Source organism: Podarcis gaigeae, assembly GCF_964106915.1.
Source record: "Podarcis gaigeae genome assembly, chromosome: 1".
NCBI lineage: Eukaryota > Metazoa > Chordata > Lepidosauria > Squamata > Lacertidae > Podarcis > Podarcis gaigeae.
In genome coordinates, this window is record NC_139678.1 from 8,794,920 (window position 1) to 8,806,947 (window position 12,028).

A 12,028-nucleotide genomic window follows, 5' to 3' on the forward strand; every position below is an offset into this window, starting at 1 on the left:
GCCTGGTTGAAGAGGAATGTTTTTGCCTGACGCCTAAAATATATATAATGAAGCTGCCAGGCAAACCCCCCTGGAGGGAGCATTCAATGAACAGGGAGCCACTACAGAGAAGACCTGTTATTGTGCTGCTACCCTCCAGACCTCACATCGAGGAAGAAGGGCCTCTGATGATGAATGCAGAGTCTGGGATGGTTTATATGGAGAGAGGCAAGTATTGCAGTCCTGAGCCATTTAAGGCTTTATAGGTCAAAACCAGCACTTTGAATTGTGCCTGGAAACTAGAGGATGACGTGTCCCTCACCAGAGATATTAGACTTCCTCTAACATCTGATACAAAAATAACATAAGTACATGAGATTTTATTTTAATGTGTTGTTGTCATCTTACTGGGTTGTATCCAGCCATCTTTCTGTGCATTGCATAGAGTTGGACTAGCGGACCCTTTGTGTTATGTAGTGAAGTTCTCACCCTGGGCCAGCAGGGGGATACTGTAGATAGTTTTCACTCAGGTCCACATATGCAAATAAGGGATTGAAAGTGACGTTCAGTGATTGGATAGTTACAGAAAGTAGTTACTGTTGTGTTGTAGTGGAGCTCTATATAAGCAGGCTGGCTGAACCCTTCAGTTCAGTTCTGTTCTGGCCTGTGAATAAACAAGAGCTGTTTGAAAAATCGCTGTGTCATCTGATATGTTCACCCACAATTTAACACTTTGAGTCCTTTCCAACTCTCCAACTATCTCCCCACCCCCAGCAGTCCTCTGTTTGATCCATTCTGGCCAGGGTTGAGATACCCTCTGCTGTAGATTTGAGGGAGCACAGAGGGCTACTAGGGGAAGGAAGGGGCAAGTTCTGTTATGCAAGTGGAACCCTACTCATGTGACACTGGAGCTGTGAGCTGCTGTCTCTTTAAAAAGACAACTGTAACTTCTCCTTCAAGTTTCTGTTGACACTCGGAACAGATTTTGTTTGAGAAAAACAAAATATATATATATATAGTCATCTGTTTAGATAAAAATACCATTCGTTCAGCATTTTGTGGTGAGCTTCACTGGTTATCTCTGTACTTGCCCTGAGAATGAACCTATCTGGAGTGGGAGAAATCACCTTGCTTTTGTTGTTCTCAGCTCTCCATGGTCTCATTTAGACATTTATTCCAAGTCCTGCCTGGAGGTGCCTGGGAGTGGACTAGGGAACTTCTGCAAAGCCCATCCTCATTGATTTGAAACATACTGTGATCTTAAAGTGCCATGTGGAACATCTGCTTTAATTCCTTTAGCAGCGCTGCTGTGGAAGCAACTAGAGACAGATTCTAGTCAATAATTTTTTGTAAGATTCAAGTTTTCTATAAACATTTCACAGTTGTGTATTCCGGCATTCTCTTTTATATATATATATAATTTTTATTCAGTTTTTTCCAATATAAAATTTATACAATTCATACATCTTTTTTATATCCATTCTCTTTTTTGACTTCCCTCAACTTGGCTGATACTCCTTCCCTTCTTGATTTCTTACTCATTTCTAAAACCTTACTTCTATTATTTTTATAAATTAAATCTTATTTTACTCATATTCTAACATTTCTTTTTACAGAGCTTCATTAAAGCTTACAAGCGTTATTTGATTATCACTTAATTTATGCATATACTCTGTAAACTTTTCCCAATCTTCTATAAATCTTTGGTCTCATCGATTTCGGATCCTTCCCGTCAGTCTATCAAGTTCTGCAAAGTCCGTCATCTTCAATCTCCATTCTTCCAATGTAGGTAGCTTCTCTTGCTTCCATTTCTGAGCCATCAATATTCTTGCTGCAGTCACTGCATATAAAAATAGCTTCCTTCCTTTCTTATTTATCTCATTCCCTGTAATACCAAGTAAAAACGCTTCTGGTTTCTTAACAAAAGTGTACTTAAACATTTTCTTCAATTCGTTATATATCATTTCCCAAAAGCTTTTTACTTTCTTACACTCCCACCACATATGATAGTGTATTCCGACATTCTCATCTGCACACACATTGGCTCAAAAATATTTTAATTTGCTCATGAGTCAAAGACAGCATGAAGAACATGCAAAGTCATTTGGCAGCAGCAAATGTTCAGATTTGTGCTGTGAGTGACTGGAAGCTGCAAGAACAGCAGCAGACATCAGTTGGCTCACATCTGCCAGTCAGCTGTGGCCCAAATTGCTGTCAGCTCACTCACTGTGGCCATCAGTATTCAAACAGGTGAGATGAGAGTAGAATCCTGGTCTCACTAAGGCTCCTGAGGTTTACCAACAAGTCTCTTGTGTTAAAAACTTCCGTTTCATGAGAAGTTCCAAGCCCTTTAAGTGTTTTGCAGTTGGCCCAATGATTTCAACTATGCAAGAAAAACAGTAATGTTAAGAAGCACTGCCCCCCCCCCAAAACCCCCCACAGCTTTTGCCTGATGCCTCAAGAGACTCCATTGTAGGAAGCCAGGCACATGTTCTGCAAGCAAGCTGAGTTGCAACAGCACCTAGTAAATGCAATGTCTCCTTTCACTCTAAATCTCTACGGTTCCTCCCTTATCATTTGCAAAATTGAAATAAACAATGCAGTATTCATAATCCTCTGAGAAGTGTCAAACCAAGGTAATCGACATGCCAGTCCTTCATTTCCCCCCTCCTCACAGTGACTGAGTTCTCAGTGGCCTGAAGTTCTTGTCAGAAGAGATGAAGAGATAAATAAATTTATTATTGAACAACAAAAGCAATATAGGAGACGAACAATAACAGAATAATATAAGTTCAACACTATGAGCATTTGATAATGATGTCAAAAGGGAAAAAAATCAGGAGCAAATGAAATGGATACAATAATAACTTTATAAATGTATAAAATTACAGCTTCTATTGTACAATGAAAGTGTCGGGGGGGGGGGGAAGAAAAATTGCAACTATTTACTTCAATTCCAATGCTGCACCTGGTCAGCTATCTTCATTTTACAGTGATTGGTTAGTTTCTCTGTGACTCACAGATTTAATAGTATAATGCTGTTTTAAAACTTTTTAAAAATACTGATTATTAATACTTTGTACTGTATTTGATTTTTATTTTGTATGTCATTTTGAGATTTATTTACTTTTTGTGTTTGGGCTCTTTTTGGTGTATTCTTTTATTTTTACCTACACTTTGTATATTGTTTTGAGATTCCTTTATAATATATTTGATTTTTATATTGTATATTGAGATGTGGTTTGTTAGTTTTGTAGTTGATCTCTATTTTGGTAGTCTTTTCTAAGGTACTTGACCTTTCTGTTGCCTAATGTCCTGAAACTATGTTTTACTGGATTTGGTTTTTATTTTCTTTTAGATTGTTTAGAATGTAAAGTGATGAAGAAATTTATGTAATAATAATGACTCCTACTGGAAGTCTCCAGGCAATGGGTGGCAAATTTCTGGAGCTAGATTTGGTGTAAAGTTGCACCATTGCCAGAGCATGTCAAGCACTAAAGGAGTATAGTACTGACAGGGAACATTTTTCAGCTTGAGGCCACATTCTTGTATGGGCAACTTCCTGAGGGGCACATGTCCATGGTGGGCATTTGTTGTTGTTTAGTCGTTTAGTCGTGTCTGACTCTTCGTGACCCCATGGACCAGAGCATGCCAGGCACTCCTGTCTTCCACTGCCTCCCGCAGTTTGGTCAAACTCATGTTCGGAGCTTCGAGAACATTGTCCAACCATCTCATCCTCTGTCGTCCCCTTCTCCTTGTGCCCTCCATCTTTCCCAACATCAGGGTCTTTTCCAGGGAGTCTTCTCTTCTCCTGAGGTGGCCAAAGTATTGGTGCCTCAGCTTCAGGATCTGTCCTTCCAGTGAGCCCTCAGGGCTGATTTCCTTCAGAATGGATAGATTGGATCTTCTTGCAGTCCATGGGACTCTCAAGAGTCTCCTCCAGCACCATAATTCAAAAGCATCAATTCTTCGGTGGACAGCCTTCTTTATGGTCCAGCTCTCACTTCCATACGTCACTACTGGGGAAACCATAGCTTTCACTATACGGATCTCTGTTGGCAAGGTGATGTCTCTGCTTTTTAAGATGCCGTCTAGGTTTGTCATAGCCAGAGGTAAAGGGGCACAGCAACAGATGTGACTATTAGTTTTGAACAGTAGGCTACATTCCAGCAATACAAAAACCAGAGTCTTCACATACACACATCCAGGCAAGCAAGAGGCATTTTCAGAATTTAAGCGTCTATTGTTTCAACACCAAAGGACTCGTGAAGGGTTTGGAGCAGAGCTGGTGTGAGGTGTAGCCTGGGAACTGGCCTTTAGGAGAAGGCTTGACCCAGGAAAAGGACCAAGGGCCAGATAGAGATGTCTGGGTAGCTGTATTGATCTCTAGAGCATGAGGTTCCCCACTCCTGAGGTTTAGGATATGGCAGAAAGTCAAGGGGCAGATATATAGCTCTCCCCACCCTCTAAGCCAATTTTGACAGGTTTGGGGCCCCACCTACCTATCGATCACTCTACAATTCAATGATTCTGTGATCCAGTTGAAATTCCTGTATTGTAGTGGGTTGGACAAGATGACCTGTGGTGTCCCTTCCAACTCTACAATTCTTTGATTCTATGACTGATAGGTGGACAATCCCACCACCTGTCAAAGCAGACACACAGGGTGGGGGTATGGGAGCGCCCAGCAGGACTTATCCCTGACCACTTGCTGATCAGCTTATGCAACCCCATGACATCAGGTGAGTGACATGTGGAGGTAGTTAGGGGGGCAATGACCTTGTGGGCCAATTCACTGGCTGATCCACAGACTCGAGGTTCCATAGCCTTGGGCTACAATGTCAGTGTGCCTCCTCTGTTGCAGTTGCCCACATTCTGCTCAATAATTTCACCCTATTTTAGCCAATGCATCTGAGAATTTTGCATAAGTATCTGTCATGACTGCAACCAGGGGCGTAGGAAGGGGGGGTCACCCTGGGTGTCATCCCAGAGGTGGGGTGAAAAAATCCTCTCTGGGCAGATCACCGCTGCGCCAGTCACCCCTCGGGCGGATCGCCACCATGCTGATTGAACCCCTAGGTGGATCGCCCCGCCCCCTGGCATGTGCATCGCTCCGGGTGTCCGAGCGACTAGTTCTGCTGTTGACTGCAACACAACTGGCATTGCAACAGAAGCATGGAGCTTATAGGCCCCACAGCCACCAATCTTTTAAAAGATAGCAGAGATGGTTGTAAAACTCTGTCCTCCTCTTTTGAAGAGTTCTCCAGAGCAGGCAAGTTCGGAAAAGGAACGTCCATAATATTTTCTGTGCTTGGGGACTTCTGAAATCAGAGCCATACATGGCTGTTTTGATGGGAAGGAAACAACATTATTGAACAGCACTTAATCTCTTTCATATGCATCCACACACAGATACCAGAGGAGATCTGTGTTTTTCTTATGTTTTGGCAATACTAGTATAACTAGTCCTGCCAATAATTTGGACTGTTGTTGAAACATTTTCCTTTCCCTCTGGAGGAAATGTGCAAGAGCTCATTCATGTTCTCTGTTGACATACATCCAGAGCTTGGAAGTTCACGATTCAAATCTTACTCCAAATTAGGGACTCACTGGGGCCACGTTCACACCTAACATTCAAAGTACTGTGATACCACTGTAAACCAAAGGCTGCTGTTCTTAACAGCAGCCAACCAGATGCCTATCAGAAGCCTGCAACAGTGGCGTAGCGTGGGTTGTCAGCACCCGGGGCAAGGCAAGTAATTTGCGCCCCCTAACCCGTGGATTTTAGCACTCGAGTGCGAGCGCCCCCCCCAGATGTTGCGGCCGGCCCTCCTGCACCCCCCACGCTACGCCACTGGGGCTGGGGGCGAGCGAAGGAGCCAAGGACCCCCCCTTAAGGCTCAGCAGGAATTTATTAAATTTATTATTTGCGGAGCCCCCGCGAGCTGAGGCAGCCGAAGCCCCCTCCCCTCGGGCGCCTCCCCGCCCCCTCCTCTCCTTGGGCTGTAGGTGGAGCCCGCGCTCCGAGGCGCTCCAGATCCGGGCTTGGCGAGCGCCTCTCCTCCCCCCGGCCGGGTCCGGGGGCTTCCAGCCGCGCTCCGTCCTCGCCCCCCGCCCCCGCGGCTGAGACTTGCGCTGAGAGCCGGAGCCAGCGGCGCCCCCTTCCGCCAGCAGACCCTCGCCCGCCCGCCGGCTTCCTCTCAGAGGGTTTTGGGGAGCGCAGGGCGCGGCGAGGCCCCTCGGAGCTCTCCTCCCTCCCCGTCGGCAGAAGCAGCCGCCGCCTGTGGCTGGGCCGAGGGGATGGCGTCGGGGTGCGGAGGCTGCCCATGCCCGGCCAGGGATCGGTGGCGGCGTCGGCACTGCTGCAGCGGCTGCTCCTCCTGCGAGCAGTGAGTGGAGCGCAGCGGCGGCGGCGGGGAGCCCGGCGGAGGAAGGAACTTGTCCCTTCCCTCTGGACTCGCGCCCCCCCAGATGTTGCGCCCGGTGCGGCCGGCACCCCTGGCACCCCCCACGCTACGCCACTGGCCTGCAAGCAGGACCTGAGTGCAGCAGCAACTTGCTCCTCTTGCAGTTTCCAGCACCTGCTATTCGAAAGCATACAGCCTCTGCCAGTGGAGGTAGAAGAGAGGCATCAGGCAGGGCCGGCCCACCCAAGAGGCAAGGTGAAGCGACCACCTCAGGTAGCAGAATCCAGAAGTGCAGCAAATCACAACGCAAATTCACCACTCACCCTTTGTTCCCTGGGGCCAGGAAGGATGCCATTTTGTGGTTCATTCACCTCAGGCGCCGAAATGTCTTGGGCCGGCCCTGCTATTAGGGTTGGTAGCCATTAAGATTTGGGCATTATTGGCTGAAACAAAAGATAGACCTTGTCTATAGTTGTGTACACAGCTCTGAAAATCCCTCCTGAGGGAAGTTTGTCTCGGCTCCCCCTAAAAATTTTGGTGGATGACAAAATACCCCCCTCAAAGGCTTTTGGCTTCTAACATCTGGATTTAATAGCTGGCTCAAGATGAGTTGCTTATTTGTAGGCATCACTGTCTCCTGCAGATGCTTTTTGAATGTTGTTTTATGCTGTGCTGACTTCAGTAATTAGCAATTTTAATTGTTTCAAGTGATGACTTTAGTCGCGCCTTTTACTATTTATAGGAAAAGTGAGGGGTAAATATTTTAGATAAACAAACTCCACTGGTGGTCCTCTGGATTTGAGGTACATTAGTTCTCCTACGCTAAGGCAAAAAATAAAATAAAATTCACTTGTAGTTAGTGGGGTCTCCTGATACTTTCACATGTACTGTATATGCCTGTATTATTACTATTACTATTATTTATTCTACCTTCCTGAGCAGTGGTTCTGCTCCTGCTGCTTTTCCTCCTAAATCACTTTTACCTTTTCCTCAGCCTTTTGTATTTCTGACCTGCTCTGTAGGGCTGCTTGTTCTGGTGGAGGTCTGCCGTGTTTTAAATCTCCACTCGCACCCCAGGAACAAATATTCCCGTTTTTTCCTCTACCAGAAGCTGTGGAAGAGGCTACAGTAACGTTTTTGGGGGGATTTTTGTGTGCAAGCGTGTCCGTTTAGCGAGGAAAACACGACGAACGCGCTGCACTCTCACTCCAGGGTGGGCGGGAAATCGGCGTGTATTATGTAAACAGCAGCGAATGTTTCGGTTGTTATTCCCGCCCCCGCCATAAATTTATTTCACCAGCACCAGTAAAAACAAATACTAATACTATTAATAACATAAGAGTGTGGTGCGCATGGTGGGCTGCGTCTGCCTGGCCGCTTTCTCTCTCTATTTCCAAAGCTTCCCTCAGCCCTGAGAGAAGACGAAGGCCCGCTGAGGGACGAGGGTGATGTAATAACCACCCGGCCTCAGCAAACAACTCCGCCTCGCCTCCCTCCTCAGCCAGCCCGAACATCCGGGCTCTCGCCGCGCGCTGCGCCACAGCCGGCGGTACGAAAAGGAAAAAACGACCAACGACGGTCGAAAGCTGCTACTCAAGGAGACGCGGGCTTGGGGTTGGATGGACGGAGGGGAGAGGCGGGGCATAAGGCTAGAAATCGCTCGCCCATTGGCCGCTCAGGGAACGCAGGCTCGAGCCGGCGTGCGTGCTTGCGTGTTTAGTAGAGGAGGGGGGGATACAACTGCGCGTGCACGCACGCACGGCACGTACGCAGGCCAGGCATAGGAGGCCGGCGGGAGAGTTCCTTTCCCTCTCTCTCTCTCTCTCTCTCTCGCGGGCGTGCCTTCCCCTGCCTTGTTATACAGCCGACTCACCCCGCGCACGCGCGGTTTGGCGAGGCGAGCTCGCGCTTTCGGCGTCTTGTCCGCTCCGCGCTTACGTCGTCGTCCTCCTCCCCTCTCCCTCGCGCGCTGGGTGGTTCTCTTTGCGCGTGCGCGACCCTTTGCTCGCTTGCTTCGGTTGCCCGCCCGCCTGAGGGAATTGAAGCGGAGTTGAGGCGGGTGCTTGGTGGGGTGCGGAAAGACGGGGAAGCGCGTGAGGCGCCGTTGCCGCGAGGGGAAGAGGGGAGACCCGCGTGCGGCGCGGGAGGGGAGGGGTGGGCGACGGGGAGGCCGGGCGAGATGAGCGCTCGGCTCCCCGCTAGGGCCAGCCAGGAGGAGCAGCAGCAGCACAAACAGCGGCCGCGGCTGCCTTCGCCGCAGTCGCCACCGCCGCCGCCATCGTCTCGCCCCGTCTGAATGAACTGAGGCGAGAGAGGCCGCTTTCGCCGGCTCGGCCCGGTCTGGCTCAGGCCTCCTCACTGCGCCGCTTCGGAGCGCCCACTCAGAGCCCCCTCTCCCGTAGGGTAAGTGGAGGCCCCAAGGGTGGCTGAGGGAGGCCTCGGGTGCGCCTGGGTGGAGGGAGAGAGAAAGGCCCAGTAGCAGGAGGAGGAGGCCGCCACCGCCGCCGCCTGGATCTTGGGCCTGGAAGCCAGTGGGGAGGAAGGGCGAGGAGGCGCCCGGCCTGCGTGTCGTCGAGGATGAGGCGTCTCTCTCTGTGTGTTGTAATCCACCTCAAAAGATCCGGCGGACCCGGACCCCCCCCTCCCGCATTTTAAAACACGAACAGCTGGGGGTGGGGCAGAGACGGTGGCAAACTGGCTCTGGGAATCGGATGTTTCCGTGCACGGATCTGCCCCTAGGAGCTTACAGTCGGAAATCCTGCACGGGGGCTTGGGAATGGGGGGGAAAGGCGGCAGCAGAGGGGGAAGGGAACCAGGGTAGCTGAGAAAGGTCTTCAGTTCCTGGTGTTGGCGAGTTAATTCCACCCCCACTTTTCCTTACTAGTATATGTGTGTGGGTGGGTGGGTGTGAATTTGGGAGGCCTTAAAAGTAAGTCAGTTCGTACAGCAAAGAGACTCTTGCTCTCTGAGTCGTTGGTTCCAGCCCCAGGTTGGGCTGAAGATTCCTGCATTGCAGGGGGCTGGACTAGGTGGCCCTCGGAGGCCCTTCCAACTCTGATTCTGTTATTCCTAAGCCAAAACCATGCTCTTTTATTCAGTTTATTTTAAACACCCTAATATGCTGAGCCTTTAGTATATACAGGGCGCTAAATCTGACAGGCAAGTCTTTACGTGTTTCCTTGTGGGAGGGAAGAAGACTCTTTGATTTTGGCAGAACTTATTTATTTAGCACCGCAATCTGAAACAGAGAGAAAGGTTTTGTGTGTGTGTGTGTGTGTGTAGAAGGCGGCCAAATGTTTGGGATTTGATTCCTCTGTGTTCATTGTTCATGCCAACCCAATCCGGTGATGACGTAGCTGGATGTCTGTATCTTCCCCTGGAGGGATGGTGGTGGGCGAAAAAGCTTGCTGTCTGCCAGGATTTATTAATAATGGTTATAAGCACACATTCTCCTCCTCCTGCAAAGCATTCTGCTATCATTCACAGAGAACCATTAATAAATGAGTCTATTTATAAAGCGCCCCACCCTGCTGCATCATTCACTTTGCTAGGTATATACTTTCAGATGTGCAATATTTATGAAGCAGTCTGCCTCAGTGATTGCCTTCCTACACACACAGCTATTGCTGTCTCTTTTTAGAAGAAAAAGAAAGGTGTGGGAAAGGGAAATGAACCCAAACAAAAAAGGGTTATGTAAATGTGCCGTTTCTTGTAATAACTTTGAATAGTGGAAGTGGGTGTGAGATGCTGTTTTCAGAGGGCTGTACTATTGCCCATTGAAATGCAAAAGGTAATTATATTTTTTTCAAGTCTGCAAAACATTTTTTTTAACAGATCAGTGATGCTATAGTTATTTATGGTGCATGTTATGATTTTGGCTCTGTCTATTTCGTGCTAAAAATATTCCAGATTCTGCACCAAGCAACTATGAATTCTGTAGCCTGTGTGTGTGTGTGTGTGTGTGTATTATGCAACACAAGCAGGTTTGCATATATTTGTTGTGTTCTGCTTTTAGTAGTTGGGGAGGGGCATATATATGACACAGAAGCCCATCTCCTGATCAGTGTAAATTTTGCTTAGCCTTCTCGCCCCCAGATTTCATGAGACATTTCTTAGCTATAAAGGGGGGCGGGGGAGCCACAAAAGCTGTGACTTGGTTGTTAAGTTTTGGATCCATTATGCAGTCTTGCGTTTAAGTAATTTGATAAGAATACACATTTCTGGTGCTTGTAGTTTAAAATACAGATCGTTTTATAATTATATAAAAGGGGATAATTTTTAAAAACACAGATTTTGGGTTTAGGATTCAGATTTTGTTGTAGAAAACAGCAAGTTTCATAGTTACTTCAGTGTGATGATTGTCCATCTTATGATGTACTAGTTAGAGTATGTGATTTCCTCACAAACAAGAATTGAATCTCTTCAGCTTATTGAGGAATCACTCTGCAAACGTGTTTTCTTAAAGCAGGTTGGAACATGGAGAGAGCATATTGGAACATGGAGAGAGCAGTTTCTTATTACCAGTGCTTTTTCTCGAAAAAAATATGCTTTGGGGTACTCATTTTCCTACTCATATTGAAATACTGCCCCTCAATGAGGCCAAACCTAGATTCACAAAATGTTTAGGGGTATGCATACCCCTGGGTTCCCCCCAGAAAAAAGCACTGCTTATTAACATAACCTAGTAGACATTTTCCTCACATGTGTGTTGAGTTCTCAGGTTGAAAAAGAAGTTGAAAAGACAAGACTCTTCAATTACTACTGTTATAATGATGTTTAAAAATGTGACCTAGCATATTTTCCCTTAGTCTGCAGACAGTGCTGCAGTGCTTGTGCTGTTGAAGGCGTTGTCAATCCTTAAGAGTGAAGGTAAGATTTCACTCCTCAGAAGAGTGAGCCTTAGAAGAGCCCTAATGGAAGTAGTTGAGCTGTCAGATTTTCTTTCCCTTTATAAAGCTGTGTAAATAGTAGAAATGAGTACTGTGCTTAGAGCCACAGTTTGGCAGAATATAGGGGATATGTGAGGATATAGCGTAGCCAGGTAATCTTCCTCTGGGGCTCTGCTTTCTTTCAAGAGCCAGATGGGTGGAATATTTATACATGCAGATGACAGCTAGAGACTAATACTAAACATGGCAAAATAGTTTAAGAACTCTCATCATACCACTTTCCACCCACTGGAGCTGGGCTTATTGCCGGAACCCCTATGAGAGCCTTTGCTTATTCTGGTTGAAAGCTCGTATGCTTTTCACTCCCTGTTATAAAGCAACTGTATGGCAATCAAATCCTACTGACTTCTCTTCCATATACTATATTAAGGATTAAGTGATAATTGTCTTGGGCTAAATTGTTGTGTTTGTGGAACAAAGTCCAGTCCTGCAGCAGAACTGTCTCCCCTCTCCTCCCCTTATGCCCCCTAAGCCTGCTCTGGAGGGTTGGTAGAACCCCCAGAACAGCTTTAGGAGGTGCACAGGGGGAGGATAGAGAAGAAAGTCCTGTTGCACAAGTGTACTTGTTCCCTGGACACATACTCCATTTAGCACTGCATAGAATTCCACCCCACGTTTTACTATAAAGAGTCCTCACATTCTCTAGTGTGCTTAAGGAACTACCTATGTTAGAAAAATCTTTCCATTTTGTGG

At 47.2% G+C, this 12,028-nt stretch overlaps 1 protein-coding gene across 3 annotated transcripts in view; it reads left to right on the forward strand.

Annotated features, from left to right (window-relative positions):
- The first annotated feature begins 8,105 nt into the window (after positions 1-8,105).
- Positions 8,106-12,028, forward strand: part of PPM1A (protein phosphatase, Mg2+/Mn2+ dependent 1A) — a 35,790-nt gene continuing 31,867 nt past the window's right edge. For 2 of the 3 annotated variants that reach the window (XM_083737148.1, XM_083737149.1), the window contains exon 1: positions 8,119-8,789. The gene's annotated coding sequence lies outside the window, so the exon portion shown is untranslated. Of the gene's footprint in view, positions 8,790-12,028 lie in introns of all 3 variants that reach the window. The other variant, XM_083737150.1, reaches the window with a different exon arrangement.